Genomic DNA, 24,190 nt, shown 5'->3' with positions numbered 1-24,190 from the left:
TTATAACCCATTTATACTATAATTATAATATTATAATATTAACCCATTTATACTATTCCATGTCTGCCACGTGACTGGTTACCTCTCCTCAGTTTCAGTCTGGGTGGTGAACCTTCCTGAACCTGACTCTTTCAGAGTCAGACATGGAATAGTATAAATGGGCTAATACTATAACAAGAAGCAAGGTGACCCACAGGCAGACTTGGTGCTGGAGAAGGAGTCAAGAGTTCTATATCCTAGTTAGCAGGCTGCAGGAGGTGAGAGACACACTGAGCCTGGCTTTAGCTTCTGAAACCTCTGAAGCCCACTTCCAGTGACATGCTTCCTCCAACAAGGCCACGCCCCCTAAAGTTGTCACTCCCTATGAGCCTTTGGGGACCATTTTTATTCAAACTACCACACCTGCCTTCACCTCCCTTATGCTAGGATTATAGTCATGTGTACAGTTTATGTGGTGCTGGGGACTGAAACCAGGACCTTGGGCAGGCTATACCACATTCTACAGACTGAGCTATTACTACACCCTCAGACCTATAAAGGCTCGTCAGAGTTTAGGACCAATTCCTCTGTGGCTGTAAAGAATCCAGATCTGTAGCTTATGTGCTTATTGCCTTAAAAATCATTTTAAAGATCTACTTATCTCGTGTGTCTGAGTGTTTTTTTTCCCCAAATGTATGTATGGTTATCATGTGCATGCCCAGTGCCTGCAAAGTCCAGAAGACTGTGTCAGCTGTCTGGGAGTCGGACATCTTTGTGAGCTGCCACTCGAATGCTGGGAATCAAACCCAGGTCCTCTGCAAGAGCAGCTGGTGCTCTTAACCACTGAGCCACCTCTCTGGGCCATTCTTACTTTCCCAAGAGTGTCTTTTGATAGAAACTGAAAACTTTACTGAAGCTATTTTACCCAATATCTTCTTTTTGTAACCAGTCCAAGGGACCTTTGCTAACATACACTATGAAGAACGGGTACTATGTTTCTGTTTTAGAATCTCTATGGTCTCAAGTCTTAAGGTTAGGTTCATAATCCATCTCAAATTAATTTGTAAACAAAGTTAGATAAAGATCAAATGGATTTCCCTAAACTTCCATCAAAAAGACATTCTTTTTCTTCACTGACTGACTTAAAAACTTTTTTCTTTCTTCTTTTCTTTCTTACTTTTCTTTCTTTCTTTTCCTTTTTTTTTTTTTTTTTTGAGACAAGGTAGCCCAGGCTGGCCTCCAACTTACAACCCTCCTTCCCATGTGCTAGGATTACAGGCACCATGCCCAGCTTGACTCAATCAAGTGTGTGTGTGTGTGTGTGTGTGTGTGTGTGTGTGTGTGTGCACTATTCCTAGACCCTCTGTTATATTGCTTGTTGTTCCTTTGCCTGTATTTGTATCAATATCATGCAGTCTGTGTAATGTAGCTTGTAATTAAGTATTTTTTATTTTGTGTTTATGTGTATGGGTATCTTACTTTCATATCTTTCCGTGCATGCCTGGTGCCCATGGAGGCCAGAAAACAGTGTCAGGCCCCCTGGAACCAGAGTTACAGAAGGTTGCAAATCACCATGTTGGTGCTGGGAATTGAACTCCCATCCTCTGGAAGAAGAGCAGCCAATGTTCTTAGATACTGAGCCATCTCTCCAGCACCTATAATTAAGTCTTAATCTCACATAGTCCAAAGATTTCAACTGGATTCTGCCTGCCTCTGCCTCCTCAGTGCCAGGATTTTTAGGCGTCACCTCCATGCTCAGCCCATTCTTCTTCCTCTTCTTCTTCTTCTTTTTTTTTTTTTTGGTTCTTTTTTTCGGAGCTGGGGACCGAACCCAGGGCCTTGCGCTTCCTAGGTAAGCGCTCTACCACTGAGCTAAATCCCCAGCCCCTCTTCTTCCTCTTCTTCCTCTTCTTCCTCTTCTTCCTCTTCCTCTTTTTCTTCTTCTTCTTCTTCTTCTTCTTCTTCTTCTTCTTCTTCTTCTTCTTCCTCCTCCTCCTCCTCCTCCTCCTCCTCCTCCTCTCCCTCCTCCTCTCCCTCCTCCTCCTCTTCCTCCTCCTCCTCCTCCTCCTCCTCCTCCTTCTTCTTCTCCACTGAATGCAATTTGCACTGCCCCATACACTCATGGGTCTGGGGTCATCCATGGGAACATAGCTGACCTACTAGGGGTGCTACCCTAAAGTAAATTGAGTTTCCCTCTCCCAGAAACCATCAACTGTCAACAGCTCTTCAGGAAGGGGTGTGAGCTTGTGTGCCACCCTCACCATGCTGGATTATTGAGTGAATTCGTCTTGTGCAGCTCCTGGGCAGATGACCACCGCTATTGTGAGTTCAGGAGTGCTGCAGTCCTGTCACTGTGAGAGAATTTCCAGATGTTTTAATTGTTCTTTCACCTGATCTCGGGGTTCAGTCCCTGACTCCTTTTTCAGTCTGGATCTTGGGATTCCTAAGCCATCTCTGTACCAAAACAGCTTCATAAGGTCTGCAGTGCCCGTTGGGTTTTGTTTTGTCAACTTGACATAAGCTAGAGTCATCTGGGGAAAGGGACTCTCAGACTGACCTGGAGGCACCCTGCGGAGTATTTTCTTGATTAGTGATTGAGATGGGAGAGCCCAGCTCACGTGGGTAGCACCACCCCTGGGCAGGTGGTTCCGGCTAATGCAGGAAAGTAGGTTGAGAAAGCTGTGAGGAGAGCCAGTGAGCATGCGTGGCCTCTGCATCAGCTCCTGCCTCAGGTTTCTGCCTTCATGAGTCTCTGCCTTGGCTTCTCTTGATGATGGACTGTCTGTCACCTGGAAGTCAAATGAACCCTTTCCTCCCCAAGCTGTTTTTAGTCACCGTGTTTTATCACAATCAAAGAGCACAAGCTAAGACTGTCATCAGTACTTACTGTTTGTTTTGTTTTGTTTTGTTTGAGACAGAATCTCACCGTGTAACTCTGGCTGGCCTGGAACTCATTTAGTAGATTAGGGCAGCCTCAAACCCAGAGAGATCCACCTGTTTTTTGCTTCCTAAATGCTGGGATTAAAGGCATGTACTACTAACCCAGGACTTCTTTCTTCTAAGAAAAAAAAAAGGTTTTATTTTTTCTATATCTATAGATATTTACTATATATTATAGTATATAATTTATATCTATATACTTCAGAATGCAGGTCCCCACGAACCTGGAGCTAGAGTCACAGGTATTTGGGAGCTGATGTGCATGCCGGGAACTGAACTGCTCTAGAAGAGCAGTGTGTGTCCCTAACCCTTGAGTCATCTGTAGCCAGCCCTCCCTGTGGTGTTATTCTGGGTCTCTCTCCTGTCAGTCTTCCTCTGTCCTTGGCATGCTTGACTACACAGAAGCCCCTGCTTCCTTTTAATTTGTCTTTTTAAAGATTTATTTATTTTATGTATATGAATACACTGTAGCTGTCTTCAGACACAGAAGAGGGCATCAGATCCCTTTACAGATGGTTGTGAGCCACCATGTGGTTGCTGGAAATTGAACTCAGAACCTCTGGAAAAGCAGTCAGTGTTCTTAACCACTGAGCCATCTCTCCAGCCCCTTATTTTAACTTTTTTTTTCTTTTCTTTTTTTTTTTTTCCGGAGCTGGGGACGGAACCCAGGGCCTTGCGCTTGCTAGGCAAGCACTCTACCACTGAGTCAAATCCCCAAACCCTTATTTTAACTTTTAAACATTTGTTTTGAATCAGTCTTGCCAGAAAGCCTGGCTGGCCATGAATGTGCAATCCTCCTGTCTCAACCCCAAAGATGCCGGGGTTACATGCACGGGCCACCATATCTAGCTTCTCTCTCCTGAAATATTACATTTGTTTGGCTTTTTTGACATCTTGTGGTTTAGTCAGCTTTCCTCCACTATAGACAGCTGACCTAAGCCACCCTACAAAGGAGTAGCTCACACCTGCAGTCCCAGTACTTGGGAAGCTGAAGTGGGAGGATTTCCACAAGTTTGAGGCCAGCCTGGGCTACATAGTAAGTTCCAGACTAACCCGGACTGCAGACTAACACCCCGTCTCTAAAAAGCAAAATGAGTTTTAGAGGTTTGGCCCATAATCTATCGGTATATTGTTCTGGGACTGTGGCAGACCAAGGTGGAGAAAAATGGTTCCCCTTTTGGCTAGGAAGTGAAGGAGAAAAGGGAAGAAGCTGGGGTCCCACAAGCCCCTTAGGGAAGCCGCCAACTGGGTCCCACCTCAGAGTTTCGGGTATCTCTGATTAGTGCCACTCTAGAGATCGAACCTTTACCGCATGGAAGACTGAATGGCCGCACTGTATGCTGGTTCTTGGGCCACTCACTCTGGACGTTAGCCCTTCCTTCCCAGTTACCAAACACTGGGCTTCCTCAGTTCTTGAGACTCGCCCTGTATATCCCCCTCCCCCCCCCTTTTTTTAAAAGGCAAGATCTCCTTATTACCACATATGAAATTATCTATGTAACCCAGGAAGACCTCAAACTCTCAGAAATTCTCCCACACCAGCCTCCCGACAGCTGGGATTACAGGTGTGGACCGCCATGCGGAGCACAGTTTTCCGAAGGCATCCCCACCCACACTTGCAAGCTTACACCGTTCCCTCTGTGCTGTTGACTCCCAATGTTCTGTCTTTAGCCTAGAGCTCACATATCCACATCCAGCATCCAGCTTAACCGCCCACTGCACAGATTCACCAGGGCATACAGCATGAGTTACTGCGTTAATCACTGTGTTGGTTTGAGTTCCCCCCAAAGCAAACTTTTAGGCAAAAAATCGAGTTCAGAGAGTTGACTTGGGAGGGAATCCCAGGAAATATTCGTAGAATGGGAATAAGTAAGGCCAGAGATGAGAGAGATCACAAAATGCCTCTGTCCCGCCAAGCACTTCTGGATAGCCAGAGTGCAATCCTCCAAGAGAGCTCTGGGTGGCGCTGTAAAACACGCCCACAGCGATCCCAGTTGAGACACCAAGACGCAGCTGTGAATTATCCACCAGTTCCAGGAAAAAAAATTTTTTTTTTTGTTCTTTTTTTCGGAGCTGGGGACCGAACCCAGGGCCTTGCGCTTCCTAGGCAAGCGCTCTACCGCTGAGCTAAATCCCCAGCCCCCCAGGAAAATGTTTAATGAATCTGCCTTACTCTGGCAGGTCCAGCATGCCCTCTGCAAGATGAGGTTGAGGGGCTGGAGAGATATGTGGGCCTCCCTGCTCCTGTGGATCCTCAGCTAATTCGCTCTACAGGGGCAAAGGGAGCAGAGACCGGGAGGTGGGTATTGGAAGCCCTGTGAGAGAGTATGGTGAATGACCACATTGGACCGCTTGTCGGTGGGCAATCATCCTCACTTAGGGTGATTGAAGGCTTATAAAGGTTTGGGGACTGAGGGCAGGGACTTCCAGGATGGGCCAAGGTCATTGGCTAGGGGATTAGGGTACCTGGAATACCTCCTTAGCATGAAGAAGCACTTCAGGAATCTCAGGCTGAACAGGTTTTGTCAGGGGAAGAGAAATTGATCCTGTAAACTAATTGAGACTACATGACATTCCTCAGGGTAGAGGTGACTGTGAGGCCTTAGAATTCCCCAGACAAGGTCAGTGAAGGAGAAAACCCGCTTACAAGGGAGTCTCCCATATTTCCCCGAGCCTAGAAGCTATTTGGTCATAGTGGACTTCGACCTTAATTAGCACACACCTTAATGTCCCAGAGACGTCTTGGCAGTCAGGAAGACTGACTGCTCTTACAGAGGACCCAGCTTTGCTTCTCAGCACACACATGACCGTTCACAACCATCTGTTAATTGTGTATGTGGTGCACTGACATAAATGTAGGCTAAATACACTTATGCAAAAAATAAACAAAGATTTTTATTTTTATTTTAAAGAGTCGAAGTAAAAGGCCTTTGACACAAGGAAGTGAGCACCAGAGGTGAGGGTGGAGTAGACAATCTTCCGTGGTGGCTGGCAGCTCCCCCTCTCTGCCTGCAGGGTGAACTGATGTGGTTTGGGTACCAGCTGCAGGTAGGTTTTTCTGATCTCAGGGTAGATTGTCAGGGCCACTATGACAATCCTCACAGAAGGAATTTGGGACCCACTGCAGCCCAGTGAGTCTTGAAGGACTTCTACTGGAGGCTTCTGGGAGGTGCTCCTCTCCTGCAGAGTGTGTGTGTGTGTGTGTGTGTGTGTGTGTGTGTGTGTGTGTGTGTGTGTGAGTGAGTGCGCGCGCGCGCGCGTGTGGTGCCAGGTGCCAGGTGTCAGGGGCAGTATCTTGCCACAGTGACGAGCATTAATCTGAGGACAAAGTTGATGCTCCAAACTGGAAAGATTCTTTGGAAATGCAATCTTTGAGATACATCCAAGAAAACCTTTTTAATTTTAGAATTAATTTTTAATTGTGTGTGTGCAGGCATCCTCAGAGGCCAATGTGTCAGATCCTCTCTGAGCTGAAATTACAGGCAGTTGTGAGCTATAAAACATGGGTGCTAGGAACCAAATTCAGCTCTTCTGCCAGAGCAGAGTGTGCTTTTAACTGCTGAGCCATCTCTCCAGTCTCTCAAAATAAACAAATCTTTACACGTATAACCTTAGCACTTGGGGGGGGTGGAAGCAGGAAGAATAGGTTAGTCTCAATTACATCTGGAGATCAAGGCTAGCCTGGGCTACATGTGAGCCTGTCTCCAGAACCAAAAAGCAAAATAAAAGCAAGCTATTGAAAGATGGATCTAGCTTTTGTCCCTCTAGCCTGTTCCCCGAATCATTTCTTCCCCCTGGCCTCCTGACAGCAATCAGGTGCTAGAGCAGAGACACCTCTCCCTCAGCAGCAGGAGGATGGCACCAAGAGCTCTGTAGGGTCCTCACAACAGACCCATGACTACAGCCCAGCCAGAGTTGGAGCTCCTGAGCAGGTTTCTGGGATCCAGGCTTTCGTTCTCGTTGTACAGTCCTAGAGCTGATGTCAGGATGTGGGTAAGTCCTCTTCCTGGCAATCTTCCCTGGCTGGCTAACAGAAATAAAACTGTCCTCGCTCCACTGCCAACTCTCTTCAGTAACCGGACTCAGAAGACTGCAAGTGGACGGGCCTGGTCTGGTCCCTCAGCACAGGGTGGATCTTGGAGCTATAATGTTAAGAGGGGAAGATGGGGAACCGAGCAGGGGGCTGGAGAGATGGCTTACAGGGGAGTGCTGCTCTTCCAGGGGACTTGAGTTCAGTTCCCAGCACCCAAGTCAGGTTGTCACAACTGCCTGTAGGTCCAGCCCAGGGAGATCTGATGCCTTGGGCCTATGGGCACCTACACTTATGTGCAGAAACATGATGAAGAAAAAATAAATCTTAGAGATAAATATGAGGAGTTTGTGCCTGCATCCTCAGCACTAGGAAGCCAGTCAGGAAGGCAGAACACGCAGTGTCCTATTGTGTAAGAAAGGTGACACCAGCCAGGGATGGTGGTACACCCTCGGGAGAGTTCAAGGTCCCCATTTACACTGCAAGTCTCAGGCTAACTTGGGGCTAGTTCCTCTATGTGAAGAAACAGAAACTAACTACAGACATTATTATTGGTTTGCAGGAGAATAAGACCATTAACCAGTTTACACATGTATATATACATGTACATGTCTCCACATACATACATATAAATGTAAGTGTAGACTTTATATAACATCCGAAAATCGATAGGGCAGATGTGATACTTTATTTCTTTTAAACACTTAAACACTTAAGTCTGTGGCGTGTGTGTGTGTGTGTGTGTGTGTGTGTGTGTGTAAGTCTACACGCATATGCACACCTGAGCGTGTACAGACCTGAATCTGGTCTGTAGTCCATGCTTGCCTTGGACTCACAGAGATCTGCCTGCCTCTGCTTCCCAGGTTCTGAGGTCACACCTGCATGATTTGACTTTTCGACCCCTATCATGAATTACATTTTAGTTTACTCAGTTCAATTTTGTTTTGTATCTAAGAATGAACTCTTAGAATGTCCTCCTGCCTCTCTCTACCTCCCAAGTGCCTGGATTATACGCACGCATCATCATACTTGATTTATCCGGCCCTGATTGAACCCAGGACCCCTACATACTAAGCAAGAACGCTACCCACTGAGGTATGTCGCCTGCCTTGAGTTTTATTTTTCTGAGTCAAGGTCTTGCTGGGGCCTGGACAGGGGCCAGGCTAGCCTGGAACTGTGGCTCAGCAGGTCCTGCCACCAAGCCTTACTGTCTGAGTTCAGTCCTTGGAACTCACATGATAATAGGAGAACTGACTCCTGAAAATTGTCTTCTGAGTCCCCATGATATTAATTTAAAAATGGAGAGGGCTTAGCCAAGGTTGTTGGCACATACTTAGTCTCTACTCCTCAGAAGGCTGAGGCAAGAGGACCAGTTGAGACTGTGAACACAACGTGATAAGGCTCCCACTCAAACCATCGTAACTTAGCGTCCATTTACTCCTCCCATAAATACTTCCCACTGTAAAGAAGTGCACTGAGTGAGGGGCAGCTCTCAGAGAACCTTGCTTGTGTGGCTCCTCTGACTGGTCCTTGAGGTCAGAGCTCGGGCTGTGTTTAGCTGATATGCTATAAGTAAGTGAGTGAATGAATGAATGAATGAATGAATGAGTGAGTGAGTGGTGTAGGATAACGGGACTCCCTGTCATATCTCTGTGAGGGACTGAACCAGTATACCTGGGTCTGAAAGGCAGAGAAACCAGAACAAATTCAAAGTGGCTTGCTCGAACTTTTAATGTTAATTAGCTATCAAGTGCTCCTAGAACCCACTGTCCCGGTGGGTTTATCTGTCTGTCTGTGTGCAGTGGGGGCTGGGGAGGGGATGGGGACCTCACATGTGTTCAGCATACTCCCTGCCACCGAGCCCCTGACCTGCTCTATGGCATCTTTGAGAACACAGTAGGCTTCACAAGATGGATGGTGTTTTTCATGCTGGCTTCCTTGCTCACACTTTCTCCCTGTGGTCTCAGTAACTGAGAGTGAGTGAGGTCGGAGTGTGTCTTCCTCTGTGAGGATCAGGTTTCCCTTCTTTGTTTGGGTCACCTTGAATAGGATTTGTGGCTTTGTGGCTCCCTGCTGCCCGCACAGCCTGGGTTTCCCAGAAGGCTGCTGTTCTGGATGTCTCCCTAGGTACTGTCCAGGCCAGCTGTCTGTGCTTCCCTGAGGCAGGCAGGCTGGGCCCCTGCTTCATCAACACCAGCCTTAGATTTGGGCCAAAGGAGTTCCTGGCGTGCGTCTTGTGTTTCAGAGGATCTGGCTCAGCTCCTGCTGCAGTGCCCTTTGTTAAGGGACAGAGATGCTGTAGTCAAGGCTCTTGTCCACCAGAGGCTGTCCTCCTTTTTTTTCTAGCCACAGACTTAGAACCTGGAATTTTTCATTTCTTATACAAACCGTGCTGGCCCTGCTTGGAGAAACCATGTGGGCCTCCTCCCTTGGTCCACCTCCCTGGGCACCTCCAGGCCAAGGTCAACATGGGTAGAACCTGGAAAAGCAGCTCAAAGTTCCCAAACCTGTGGCTTCAAGGGACCGTTTCAGAGTAAGTTGGGAACAGGAAGAGGAGGGGGCAGGCTGTGGGATGGCACAGAACCCTCACAGCTTTGGATTTTGAAGCTGAAATCTGGCCTGCCAGATTGGAGGGAAGGTACATTTGTCAAGGTAGGCGACTGGTATGTATTTTACTTAACACTCTGTCAATTTAATTTCTAACATTTAATATTTGTACATATGGTGCGTGGTCCCTATGTCTGTTCTTGCCCTGGGCTTTGCAACTGTTAAAGGCAGGCCTGGGGCTAAGAATGTAGCTCAGCGGTAGTACGTTTGCACAGCACACAGAGTACCCTAAGCACAACCCCTAGTGCAGAAGAGGGGAGAGAAGAGGCCATGCTAGTATCCATTCTGGAGGCTAGGCTGTGGCTCAGTTGGTAGAGTGCTTGCCTACCTGGTGCGTGAAGCCCAATGCCCCTATGCTCTGAAGACTCAGACAATCCCCAGCACCGTATAAACTGACTGTGGTGGTGCACACCTGTAATTCTTGCACTTGGGAGATAGAGGCAGGAGTTCAAAGTCACCCTTGGCCAGCCTGAGCTATAAAAAGCCCTTTCTGAAAAATATAATAAGGGGGTGGGGACAGACTGGAGAGATGGGTCCGAGGTTAAGGGTGCTAGTTCAGTTCTCAGCGCTACATTCGATGGCCCCCAGCAGCCTACAACTCTAGCTCCTGGGAATGCAGCGCCCTCTTCTGGCCTGAGAAGGCACCTGAGTTGTCACCACACACACACACACACACACACACACACACACACACACACACACACACACACATGCACAGAGAGAGAGAGAGATATACACAGAGAGAGAGTGAGAAAGAGAGAGAGAGAGAATGAATCTTTAAGAGAAACAAGTAAAAATAAATAACAAAAGTGCCCCCTCCTGTTGAAATAGAAAGAAAGCCTGCTTCCTCTCATTTGTCCTTCTTCAGGGATACTAGCCTCTTCCGGGACATCCTCTCCTATGTCGAATACCTTTAGAAAGGGGAAAGATGGGGCTGGGGATTTAGCTCAGTGGTAGAGCGCTTACCTAGGAAGCGCAAGGCCCTGGGTTCGGTCCCCAGCTCCGAAAAAAAGAACCAAAAAAAAAAAAAAAAAAAGAAAGGGGAAAGATAAAGCCACACCCTGTGGCCAGGTCCGTAAGTTACAAGTCCAGATGGTAGCGACTGCCTAGTAACTTCTTTTCCTTCCTCCTCTTCCCATCCTCCTTGTCTCCTTCTTGAGATAGGGTCTCGCTCTGTAGACCAGGCTGGCCTCTAACTCATAGAGATCTGCTTGCCTCAGCCTGATGGGCCCTGGGGTTAAAAGTATGCACCACTTCACCTGGTTTGTAACTTCTCAAAAAAAAAAAAAAAAAAAGCCATCTGCCCAATTTAAGCTGTCAGACAGCTTAAAAGGCAACAGAGTAAATTGAAGAAAGGAAGGAAGGGTGGGGCAGCATCAGGCTCACCGATGCCTGATACCTCCTTTATACCCTTCCTACATCCCTACTGTTCCTCCAAGTCCTCATGAATGCCAGTCAAGCACTCTGCTGATCAGCTGCGTCCTGAGCCCTGCGGACGAGCTAGCCTGAGCAAAGCATCCCGCTGCAGCTTTTCTCCCTCATCCTTCTTTTTTTTTTTTTTATTCTTTTTTTCGGAGCTGGGGACCGAACCCAGGGCCTTGCGCTTCCTAGGCAAGTGCTCTACCACTGAGCTAAATCCCCAACCCACTCCCTCATCCTTCTTACCATCCAGGCATTCCTTAACTGCATCCGCCTATGCCCTTTGCTGCCTGTATTTTCTCCATAGTCCTGTTTGCCATTTAACATATAGATCCGGTTGTTTTCCTCAGCTGTCTGGCTGTCTTTGCTGGAACACATACTGCAAACTTTAGTTCTAACCACTGCTGCCTACCCTCAGAGCTGTGCCCAACGTACAACAGGTTTGCAACAAAGGGTCTGGTGGATCGCATTTGTGATCCTAGTATTTGGGAGTTGAGGCAGGAAGATTGCTAACAATTTGAGACTGCTTGAATTTCACTTCGATTTTTAAAAAAGGTATCATATGCAAAGGCTTAGAGCTTGTAGAATCACATCCGGTTTGACTGAGACAATGACCTTGCTCTGTAGCCTAGGCTGACCCTAAGCTTTTCCTTTAAGATTTATTTATTTATTGTATGTATATGACTGCTCTGTGTGCATGCACTCCTGCAGATGAGAAGAGAGCATCAGAACTCATTCTAGATGGTTGAAACCAACCATGTGGTCGCTGGGACTCGGGGCCTCTGGAAGAACAGCAGGTGCTCCAGCCGCAACCGTGAACTTTTGATCTTTCCGTGTTATATACTTCTGAGGGCTTGTGCCATTAGGCCCAGCGAAACCCTCAATTCTTGCTTTTGTTGTTGTTTTTGTTTTGTCATTCAGGCTGACCTCAAACTTGCTTCATAGCTGAGAATGACCATGAACTTTTTTAAAATTATTTTATTGGGGCTAGAGAGATGGCTCAGCAGTTAAGATCACTGACTGCTCTTTCTGAGGTCCTGAGTTCAATTCCCAGCAACCACATGGTGGCTCACAACCATCTGTAATGGGAACTGATGCCCTCTTCTGGTATGTGTGAAGACAGCTACAGTGTACTCGTGTTGTAGAAAAAAATATATAAAATTTTAAAAAAGTATGGCATCTTTTACCTCGCTAGGTCCGTCACCGCGGTGCCCCAAGATATCTCCTGGATATCTTGCCAGAAGCACACATTCCAATTCCATGGCAGCCCAGACTAGCTGCCCCACACTCCATTACACTTAAATCTACCCATGAAAGAACACATAACACAATAATCTTTGACCCAATTAGTAAGATATAATTGCCCACCTAAACATACAGAGCCCAGTACCATCCATCCTTTAAGAACATTAATAACAACCTGTAAATACACAGAGCAGAATCTTAACGTCACCTGCCAAGGCTTCTCGCCCTCTCCCTCCAGTCTCTTCTCCTTTTTTCCTTTTCAGTCTCCTCCTCTTCCTTCAAACTCTTCTCCTGCCCATCCTTCCTTCTCATCCAATGACAGGCCTCCTTCTATCCTGTTCCTGCCCTTACATGTATTTTACAATTTAAATGGGGAGAAGGTTCTGGTGAAGTCACCTGAGTCATGAGTGTGTGACGAGGCAGCTGTCCTTGGGGCAGTGGAATTAGCATCAAAATACAGATAACCCCAGGGCAACCCACAACATACTCACACATATAAAATAAATCTTTTTTAAAAAATCATTTTATCGTTGTATGTGTATAGGTATTCTGCCTGCATGCATGTCTGTGTATCACATGCATGCTCAGTGATAGTGGGGTGCCAGGAGAGGGTGTCGGATCCCCTAGAACTGGAGTTACGGACCATTGTGAGATGCTTTGTGGGTTCTGGGAGTTGAACCTGGGTCCTCTGGAAGTATAATCCATGCTCACCTGCTGGGCATCACTCCAGCCTGGCCATGAACTGTTGATTCTCCTTCCTTTATCTCCCTGATGCTGGAGTCACACATATGTAGCACCATACCTGACCCAAACCACCAATTCTTTTTTCAAAAGTTACATTTTTATTGATTTATGGTGTATGAGGGGGTAGGTGTGTGGACATGTATGACGTCAGAGGACAACTGGTGGGAGCTGGTTCTCTTCTTCCACCACATGTGTCTTGGGGCGCTGATGTCAGGCTGTCAGTTTTGGCAGCTTGCGCTCTTACCTGCCGAGGTCTCTCAACGGTCCCCTGACATGCTCAGTCCTCAGGGAGGCTTTCTCTAGGGTTTGGGAAGGAATCAAGAATGGGAAAATTGGGGCTGGGGATTTAGCTCAGTGGTAGAGCGCTTACCTAGGAAGCGCAAGGCCCTGGGTTCGGTCCCCAGCTCCGGAAAAAAAAGAACCAAAAAAAAAAAAAAAGAATGGGAAAATTATGCAGGGAACTTTCACCAGATTGGAAGTCTTTGTTTCTGAAGCAGGACAGTGGGTACACTCTTGAGGTCTACAATGTTCTTTAGACCTTTGATTGGTCTAAACTTCACTGTCTTCAGCAGCAATGTGCAATTCTAAAAACAAACTGAGTCCTTGGGAGCCCAGAGCTGGAACCTTTATTTTATTTTATTTTATTTTATTTTATTTTATTTTATTTTATTTTATTGTATCTTGGGTTATAACAGAATCCTGCTATTTAGGTCAGGCTGGCTCAAACTCATTTTGTAGCCAAGCTACATTTGAACTCATGACGTTCCTCTTGCCTCGGCTTCTAGTGCTGGGATTAGATTACCCATGTATACCACCATGCCTGGATTTAAAATATCTCTATTTATTTATTCATTCATTCATTCATTCATTCATTCATTCTTCTCTGGTAGTAGTGTTTTGCCTGCATGTATGCCTGCACCACATGTATACCTGGTATTCGCAGTGAACAGAAGAGGATGTCAGATCCCCTGGAACTGGAGTTGCATGCAGTTGTGAGACAGCCATATGGGTGTTAGGAATCAAACCCAGGTCCTCTGGAAGAGCAGTCGGTGCTCTTAACAGCTGAGTTATCAGCTGGAGAGATGGCTCAGTGGTTAAGAGCACTGACTGTTCTTCCTGAGGTCCTGAGTTTAATTCCCAGAAACCACATGGTGGCTCACAACCATCTGTCATGGGATCTGATGCCCTCTTCTGGTGTGTCTGAAGATTACAGTGTACTCACATACATAAAATAAATCTTAAAAAACAACAACGGGGTTGGGGATTTAGCTCAGTGGTAGAGCACTTGCCTAGCAAACGCAAGGCCCTGGGTTCGGTCCCCAGCTCCGAAAAAAAGAAAAAAGAAAAAAAAGTTATTATAAAAACAACAACAACAACAACAACAGCTGAGTTATCTCTCTAACCCCTGGATTTTTACTTTTTCCAACCTACATTTCTTGTTGGAGTTCTTTTTTTTTTTTTTTTTTTTTTTTTTTTGGTTCTTTTTTCGGAGCTGGGGACCGAACCCAGGGCTTTGTGCTTCCTAGGCAAGCGCTCTACCACTGAGCTAAATCCCCAACCCCTTGTTGGAGTTCTTATGAGCCAGATTCTTCCTCCTGCTCTAATTTGTATGGTCTAGCCCCCAGCACTTTGCTAAGTAGAAGCTGCATGGTGTACTAGGAATTCCAGCTACTTGGAAGGTTGAGGCCAGAGGAACGCCAGAGCCCAGGAGTTTGAGTCCAGTCTCAGCAATAAAGGAAGACCCTGCTTCAGGGTGAATGGGGGGCTGATGGTACGGTTGCTAAACACAGTCACACACAGGAGAGATAAAAGGGTAGACAGCATCAACAAGTGAAGGCAAGACCTCGGAAGCAGCGGGCGTGTGGTCCCTCCCTCTCAGGTGTCCTGACTGGAGAGCTGAAGTCAACATAAATCTTGTTTAGTGAGTGCTGGTCGCCCTTGTCTGTACCCTGTCTGTGAGGCTTCCCGGTGGCAGCCCCAGTACGCAATGCAGCTCCTTTTGTCCCCCTCCTCACCTCCCCCTGGGGACTACAGCTTGACTGCGGTTTCCTGTTCTACACCTGAGAGCTGGCTCACCCTGTGACTTCCTGGTGTGTTAGTCACCAGAGCAGAGAAACTCAGCTTAGTGAATGGTAGGTATGGAAGGACTCACTGTCACCTTTGCCCATCTCCAGACTTTGACATTTTCAAACCCTATCTTTGAGGGTTTGGGGCCTTGGCTAAGCAGGAGCTGGGACTCCAGAAATCGATGTGGACCAGAAAATTTGGCAAAACCAAGCAAGGTCTGTTGAGAAGGGGTGAATGTAGATATGGAGAGGTGGCACAGCTCACAAGGGAAGTCACCCAGATACCCATCGTTCCATCTTGAGTCTGTGCCCTGGTCCAGCTATGTGCAACTCCCTAGGAATAAGCCTAGTTTTGCTTATTTGCTGTGCTGTTATGAGTTTAAGAGTGCTGGGAATTTTTACCCAACTCAAGATTCCAACAATGTAATTTAAACCACCCATCACGATAATCACAATATGCCAATTAAAGGGATAACTAGTTGGGGCTGAGATCGCTCAGTAAAGTGCCTGCCAGCCAAGCTTGAGGGTGGTTGATAAAAGCCTGGCTTGGAGTGGGTCTGTAACCCAGGGCTATGGGTGAGAGACAGGCAATTTCTTGGAGTTCACTGACGAGCAAACCCAGCGAATTGGTGAGTTCTAGGTGGAGCATGATCAAGGAAGACTGTGCTTATCCATCAGCCCTAATGTCCCTGATATTCCTTAAATATCAGGTGACTGCAGGCTTAGGGCAGTGACTGAATGCCAGACCTTTACCTTTAGCAAAAGTAATTTTTCTTTTTCTTTTCTTTTCTTTTCTTTTTTTCTTCTCTTCTCTTCTCTTCTCTCTCTTTCTTTTTGGAAACAAGGTTCTTCTGTGTAGTCCCCTAGCTGTCCTGGAACTGTTTTGTTTTTTTTTTTTCTTTTTTCTTTTTTTCGGAGCTGGGGACCGAACCCAGGGCCTTGCGCTTCCTAGGCAAGCGCTCTACCACTGAGCTAAATCCCCAACCCCCTAGAACTGGTTTTGTAGACCAGAAACTCACAGAGCTCCTCCGGCCTCTGCCTTCCAAGTGCTGGGATTAAAGGTGTAAGCCAGCACCGCCCGGGAGCAAAAGCAATTTCTAAGTGTCTGTTCTAAGTGAACTTGGCCTCTTCTGTAGCAGTGTTCTCCCCTCTCAACTTGGACCACAGGAGACACTGTCTAAAATGAAACAAAACAAACAAAAAACAAAATAATTTACAACAAAGTACCATCATGATAGAGAATTCTCAATAAGGATCTCTGTCTCTCTTTCCTCTCTGTGTCTCTGAGTCTCTGTCTGTCTGTCTGTCTCTCTCTCTGTGCGTGTGTGTGTGTGTGTGTGTGTGTGTGTGTGTGTGTGTGTGTGGTGGTGGTGGTGGTAGAGAATACATGTTGGGGAAGAGGTCACTGACTATGTGACTAGAAGGAAGCCATCATCCATGCTTGGTCTATAAGTATACACGAGAAACTCCTTGGTTGCTACGGTTCAACTGTCCTTTAATTTGTCTCTAGGCGGTGGAGGTGGGTACTACTTACAGCTCCCCCACTGAAATAATTTTGGCCATAACTCTACCCTCTGAGCCACCTCCCCAGGCCTGGTATTTTTGATTTGTATTCTTTCATTTTATCCCTCTTTCTTTTAACTTTTTAAAATTGTTGCTGTTGTTGTCGTTTGTGAGACAAGGTCTCACCAGGTAGCCTTGGCTTGCCTCGAACTGTGGAGACCAGAATAGCTTCCAATTCTCAAAGACCTGCCTGCTTCTGCCTCCTGAGTGCTGGGATTAAGGGTTTACTCCACTAACCTTGGCAAAACCAATATATTTTTTTTTAAAAGCAAACATTTTGTGCCATTTGACAAAGCTGATGACACTGATACTGGTGTCCCGCCCGGGCCCCAAGTCCCAGCTCCGTGGTGTGTTTGTGGGGACTTTGCCTCACACATGCAATGACCTAGTGACTATTTCAGTAGGGCCCAGAGGTGGCTGATTCTCTTTGTGTAACTGTGGACAATCTAATATGATCCTGCCACTCTGAGTGACTGAGACAAGCCCTCATCCCAGTCTGTTCTTCCCGGGGAGGTGGGTGCTGGGAAGGGCTAGATGAGGGAGCCTTCCCCAGCCTAGATCAGCAGAGGAGACAAGGTTTCCTTGGCACTGATTGGACAGTTGTTAGAGAGCCAGCCTTGGAGACTTCACACTTGGAACCCAGGCATTTATCAGCTCTGTGACCTTGGGGAAGTAACCTCAGAAGGCCACAGCCTTACTTGCTTTACCTGTAAAATGGGGGAATACTAACTCACAAGGTAACCTCAGGAGGTCGAGGTGAGATCAGAGTGTGACAGACACAGGTTCTGTGAGTAGGGTGTTCTTGAACATCATTGGCTGTTTCTCCAATTGCCCTCTGAACTCTTTCCGGAAGCCTTTTCACACTGCAAGTCCCAGGAGGCTGGGACTTTCACCTGCAGCTCTGCAGCTCTTTTCAGCGTGACCTGCCTCCCCATGTGTGGTTAAGAGAAAGCTGGGGCCTCTTTGAACCACAGCTTCCTTCAGTGCATCGATTGTTGTGCCCATGCCATCACCACCACCCAAGGCTGCTTCCGGAACAGTAAGCTCTAACAGACTTATCTGAAATAGTTGTTATTGATTTATGCTCCTGTTCCCACCGGAGGCCTCCAAAGGAGGAAATAGAATCAGCCTTTACCGGTGAAAGCTGTCACGTGACTGAGTCCTGCAGGTTGTTAGTTCCCAGTCAGAGAGGGAGCCCCAAGACTCCAGCTTCTCAGGAAAGATTCCTGGAAAGTGTTAAGAGAAACAAAGCTGAAGGCTGGAGGCTCTGGGGTACATGCCCTTCATTATCTCAGCTCCCAGAGGGACAAGCAGGAGGAGTGGGGGGTTCAGGTCATCCTTGGCTACCTATAGAGAGTTGAATGTCAACCCCAAGATATAAGAGATCCTGTTTGATAAATTACACACACACACACACCCCGGGGGGGGGGGCAGGCCTGTAATTTCATCCACTTTAAATGCTGAGGTAGGAGGATTATAAGTTTAAGGCGGGGCTGGAGAGATGGCTCAGCAGTTAAGAGCACTGACTGCTCCTCCAGAGGTCCTGAGTTCAATTCCCAGCAACCACATGGTGGCTCACAACCATCTGTAAAGAGATCCAATGCCCTCTTCTGGTATGTCTGAAGACAGCTACAGTGTACTTATATATAATAAATGAATAAATCTTTAAAAAAAAATAAGTTTAAGGAGCCTGCTTGGGTACTGAATAAGAGGCTGCCTGGAAGGATGGCTCAGTGGTTAGGAGCACCAACTGCTCTATTCTTCTAGAGCAGCCCAATTCCCAGCACCCACAGAGCACCTCACAAGCATTTATGAGGGGATCAGTTTCCCTCTTCTGGTTTGCAGGCATATGATGAAGCATTCATATACAGAAAATGTATAAATAAACCTTGGGAGGCAGAGGCAAGTGGATCTCTGCCAGTTTGAGGCCAGCCTGGTCTACTTGGAGAGTTCTAGGACAGTTAGAGCTACATAGAGAGGCCCTGTCTCGAAAGAAAGAAAGAAAACAAAAAGCAAAATGACCTTGTCTTTAATTTTTAAAAAGTTAAAAGAAATAATAGTAGTAAATAAGGTGGGATTCGGGCTGAGGTTATAGCTCAGTGGTAGAGTACTTGTCTAGTATACACAAGGCTGTGGGTTCAATTTCCATCCCTGAAAAAAAGAAAAGAAAAGGAAGGAAGGAAGGGAAGAAGGGAGGAGGAGGAAAGGTTTAAAGTGTTTCAAGTGTAAGCAGTTTCTCAAATAGATACATGAATATTCAATAGCCATCAATGGCCACTCCAGCCACACACCTTGGTCATGGTGTCACACCCTATGCCCTTGGGCCCTGCTATTTTTCCTCCTGGGATCACTTACCTTCAGGCTGTCCTCTTTTGCCTTTTCTGACTGGACCATTGCTTGGTCATCTCTGAAGCACTCAAACTTTGACCTTGGCCTGAAGATCACTCTGAAGCTTCCTCAGTATTGCGGGAGACCAAGTCCAACTTCCTGTTCCCTAGCTCCCTTCTACAGCTTGGAGTCCATGGCTCTTTGGACCCTGATTCCAAGCACTGATCCCCAAGAGACAAGATCATGTACTGAGCAGGTTAAATCTTGCCTTGGTCTGCTATACCTAGTGATGGAGAGGAGACAGGACTCAGGGTGTAGCTCACCAGTAAAGGGCGTGCTAAGTGTGCACGAGGCCCGAGGCCCGGGGTTTGGTTCCTGCCCCAAGAGTAAAAGTAAGTCGGCCAGCAAAGAGGACACCTACACTAGTGCAGTTCTCCAATAAAGGAGACCCAGCTCCTTGAAAACATGACACATTCTAGAATCAGGCAAAGAAAACACACAAAACCAGTCTCAAGCATTTTCTAGGGCCAGAAAGTAACAATGTTTCCAAGATCTCCCCTCTAAATCCCAAACCCCCACTTGGATAAATATGTGTCAAAGGCCGGTGGGAACCAGTTACCAGGCTGCCCAAGAATCAAAGCTGGGAGAATAGAAGCAAAAACCAAAATGGAATTGGAATATAACCCAAACTACAAAGTAAATGTCCATTTATTTTGAGTAACAAGCCGGGAGCAGACAAAGCTGTCAACAGTCTACTTGGATCCTCACCTCAAGAAAAAGAACACCAGGCCGGGCAGTACTCACCTCTAATTCCAGGGCTCAGGAGTCAGAAGCAGGTGGGTCTCTGAGTTTGAGGCCAGATTAGTCTAAAGATTGAGTCCCGGGAAAGCCAAAAGTACATAAGGAAACCAGGTTTTTAAAAAGGAAAATAAATGACAAACAAACAAAAGACAGAAACACCTCTGCACTCTTAGTGTAGACTAGATAGGGCTGACCTCCACAGTGTGGAAAGGGTACCAGAGTGATGTAGTGGACAAGCCTGACAGACAACCCCTCAGCCAGCTGATCAAGGTCATCTACAGTAAAAAAAAAAAAAAAAAAAAAAAAAGGCATGTCCACAATATGCACTCTTTAAAAAAAAGGTTATAAAGATTTTTTAAATATTTTTTAAATTTTTTATTTATCTAATGTATATTACAGATGGTTGTGAGCCACCATGTGGTTGCTGGGATTTGAACTCAGAACCTCTGGAAGAGCAATCAGTGCTCTTAACCACTGAGCCATCTCTCCAGCCCAAAGATTTTTTTAAATGTTAAGAAATTATTTGTGGGGGCTGGGGATTTAGCTCAGTGGTAGAGCACTTACCTAGGAAGCGCAAGGCCCTGGGTTCGGTCCCCAGCTCCGAAAAAAAGAACCAAAAAAAAAAAGAAAAGAAAAGAAAAAAGAAATTATTTGTGCATGTTTGTGTGGATGTGGATTTATGCATGTGAGTGCACTTCCCACAGACACCAGAAGAGGGCGTCAGACCTCCTGGAATTACGGGTGTTTATGGGCTACCCGATGTAGAGCCAAATTCAGGTCTGCTGTTTAATCAGTGAGCTATTTCTCCAGCCAGATAATGTGCATTTCTATGATGATAAAAAAGAAAGGCTCTTCTAAATCTTTAGGTCCAGTCTTAATAATGAGAAAACTTATCAGACAGATTCTAATAGACACAGCCTCGGATACATCTCAACTGGTGAAGGTCTTCAAAGACAAAGAGTTTGAGAGACTGTTACAGCCAGAACACTAAGGAGATGTGATGACCAAATTAACTGATGTCTCAGAAGAGGTCCTGGGGCACAAAATGGACATTAGGCTCCATCAAAGGAAATCTGAGCGAACTAGTTAGTAAGCACGCATCAGTATTGAATCATTTGTGATCACAAATGTGAACTGTGGCTCAAGCCTGCAAAGTCAGTGCTCAGGATGGGGAGGAAGGAAGATCAGGAGCTCAAAGTCAACCTGGACCATAGGATTCACTGTCTAAACCAAACCAAACCAAACCAAACCAAACCAGACCAAACCAAACCAGACCAAACCAAACCAAAAAACAGTTATAACAAAATACCATGATAGGGGAATTCTCAATAAGGATCTCCCTCTTTCCTCCCTCCCTCCCCTGCCACCGTGTGTGTGCGTGTGTGTGTGTGTGTGTGTGTGTGTGTGTGTGTGTGTGTGTGTGTAGGCAGTAGATGCAGAAATCCTATGCTGTCTGCTCCCTCCCACCCTATATCTAAAGCAGTTCTAAAAATAAAAGCAGGCTGGGAAGAAAAGCCTGGGACTCCGGCTGCACCAGGATTCTTGGGCTCTCAAGGAACGCAGGTGAGGGGCACTTGCTCTCCTGCTCACACCTGCTCCACAGGGAGCTGGGTTATTTGCCCTGAACCCTGAGCTGCCTGCATCTCTGCTGCTCCAAGTCAGCCTGTGGGGTTTCAGAGGCTGGTGATGTGGCTGGGGGTGCAAGGCAGTGCAGCTCTGCGTCATTGGAGATTCCTGTACTCTCGAGGTATCCTGTGCATTTCTGCCAGTTCTTCTGCTCTGACTGCTCCCACTTTTAGCCTTCTGGAGAGGGAATCTGAGCCCATTCCATTAGGGGATTAAAGGACTTGTCCTCTGCTGCCACTCCTTCAATCTGGCTTGCTTCCATGGAGTAGAAGCTGAAGTTCTTACTGTAGAAAGATTCCAGGGCAGGTGATCCCTGTGCCCCCAGCATCATGGTACTGTGTGAATGTGTGTCAGCCCTCAGCATCGCGGTACTGTGTGAATGTGTGTCTGCCCCCAGCATCGCGGTACTGTGTGAATGTGTGTCCTTCCGCAGCATCATGGTACTGTGTGAATGTGTGTCCACCCCCAGCATCATGGTACTGTGTGAATGTGTGTCCACCCCCAGCATCACGGTACTGTGTGAATGTGTGTCCTCCCGCAGCATCATGGTACTGTGTGAATGTGTGTCTGCCCCCAGCATCACGGTACTGTGTGAATGTGTGTCAGCCCCCAGCATCACGGTACTGTGTGAATGTGTGTCTGCCCTCAGCATCATGGTACTGTGTGAATGTGTGTCAGCCCCCAGCATCACGGTACTGTGTGAATGTGTGTCTGCCCTCAGCATCATGGTACTGTGTGAATGTGTGTCCTCCCCCAGCATCATGGAACTGTGTGAATGTGTGTCAGCCCTCAGCATCACGGTACTGTGTGAATGTGTGTCCTCCCGCAGCATCACGGTACTGTGTGAATGTGTGTCCACCCCCAGCATCATGGTACTGTGTGAATGTGTGTCCACCCCCAGCATCATGGTACTGTGTGAATGTGTGTCCACCCCCAGCATCATGGTACTGTGTGAATGTGTGTCCACCCCCAGCATCACGGTACTGTGTGAATGTGTGTCAGCCCTCAGCATCATGGTACTGTGTGAATGTGTGTCCTCCCAGAGCATCATGGTACTGTGTGAATGTGTGTCCACCCCCAGCATCACGGTACTGTGTGAATGTGTGTCAGCCCTCAGCATCATGGTACTGTGTGAATGTGTGTCCTCCCGCAGCATCATGTACTGTGTGAATGTGTGTCAGCCCTCAGCATCACGGTACTGTGTGAATGTGTGTCCTCCCCCAGCATCATGGTACTGTGTGAATGTGTGTCCACCCCCAGCATCACGGTACTGTGTGAATGTGTGTCCTCCCCCAGCATCATGGTACTGTGTGAATGTGTGTCAGCCCCCAGCATCATGGTACTGTGTGAATGTGTGTCCTCCCGCAGCATCATGTACTGTGTGAATGTGTGTCAGCCCTCAGCATCACGGTACTGTGTGAATGTGTGTCAGCCCCCAGCATCATGGTACTGTGTGAATGTGTGTCCTCCCGCAGCATCATGGTACTGTGTGAATGTGTGTCCTCCCCCAGCATCATGGTACTGTGTGAATGTGTGTCCTCCCCCAGCATCATGGTACTGTGTGAATGTGTGTCCACCCCCAGCATCATGGTACTGTGTGAATGTGTGTCAGCCCTCAGCATCATGGTACTGTGTGAATGTGTGTTCTCCCACAGCATCACGGTACTGTGTGAATGTGTGTCCTCCCGCAGCATCATGTACTGTGTGAATGTGTGTCAGCCCTCAGCATCACGGTACTGTGTGAATGTGTGTCAGCCCCCAGCATCACGGTACTGTGTGAATGTGTGTCCTCCCGCAGCATCATGTACTGTGTGAATGTGTGTCAGCCCTCAGCATCACGGTACTGTGTGAATGTGTGTCCTCCCCCAGCATCATGGTACTGTGTGAATGTGTGTCCACCCCCAGCATCACGGTACTGTGTGAATGTGTGTCCTCCCCCAGCATCATGGTACTGTGTGAATGTGTGTCAGCCCCCAGCATCATGGTACTGTGTGAATGTGTGTCCTCCCGCAGCATCATGTACTGTGTGAATGTGTGTCAGCCCTCAGCATCACGGTACTGTGTGAATGTGTGTCAGCCCCCAGCATCATGGTACTGTGTGAATGTGTGTCCTCCCGCAGCATCATGGTACTGTGTGAATGTGTGTCCTCCCCCAGCATCATGGTACTGTGTGAATGTGTGTCCTCCCCCAGCATCATGGTACTGTGTGAATGTGTGTCCACCCCCAGCATCACGGTACTGTGTGAATGTGTGTCCTCCCCCAGCATCATGGTACTGTGTGAATGTGTGTCCTCCCGCAGCATCATGGTACTGTGTGAATGTGTGTCCTCCCGCAGCATCATGGTACTGTGTGAATGTGTGTCAGCCCCCAGCATCATGGTACTGTGTGAATGTGTGTCCTCCCGCAGCATCACTGTACTGTGTGAATGTGTGTCCTCCCGCAGCATCACGGTACTGTGTGAATGTGTGTCTGCCCCCAGCATCATGGTACTGTGTGAATGTGTGTCTGCCCCCAGCATCGCGGTACTGTGTGAATGTGTGTCCTCCCGCAGCATCACGGTACTGTGTGAATGTGTGTCCGCCCCCAGCATCATGGTACTGTGTGAATGTGTGTCCTCCCGCAGCATCACGGTACTGTGTGAATGTGTGTCCGCCCCCAGCATCACGGTACTGTGTGAATGTGTGTCCTCCCGCAGCATCACGGTACTGTGTGAATGTGTGTCCGCCCCCAGCATCACTGTACTGTGTGAATGTGTGTCCGCCCCCAGCATCACGGTACTGTGTGAATGTGTGTCCTCCCGCAGCATCACGGTACTGTGTGAATGTGTGTCCGCCCCCAGCA

General features: G+C 47.3%; 1 long non-coding RNA gene across 4 annotated transcripts in view; it reads left to right on the top strand.

The window, feature by feature from the left end:
* Positions 1–5,831: 5,831 nt before the first annotated feature.
* LOC120095141 (uncharacterized) overlaps positions 5,832–24,190 on the top strand; it is a 24,133-nt gene continuing 5,774 nt past the window's right edge. Inside the window, exons 1-3 of one of the 4 annotated variants that reach the window (XR_015631810.1) lie at positions 5,832–5,967; positions 6,765–6,912; positions 7,949–8,044. This is a non-coding gene — a long non-coding RNA (uncharacterized LOC120095141). Of the gene's footprint in view, positions 5,968–6,764; positions 6,913–7,948; positions 8,045–9,295; positions 9,483–24,190 lie in introns of all 4 variants that reach the window. The other 3 variants (XR_015631807.1, XR_015631808.1, XR_015631809.1) reach the window with 3 other exon arrangements.

This window comes from Rattus norvegicus, chromosome 10 (assembly GCF_021556685.1).
Source record: "Rattus norvegicus strain SHRSP/BbbUtx chromosome 10, alternate assembly SHRSP_T2T, whole genome shotgun sequence".
NCBI classification, from domain to species: domain Eukaryota; kingdom Metazoa; phylum Chordata; class Mammalia; order Rodentia; family Muridae; genus Rattus; species Rattus norvegicus.
This window is presented reverse-complemented; position numbering and strand designations above follow the sequence as displayed.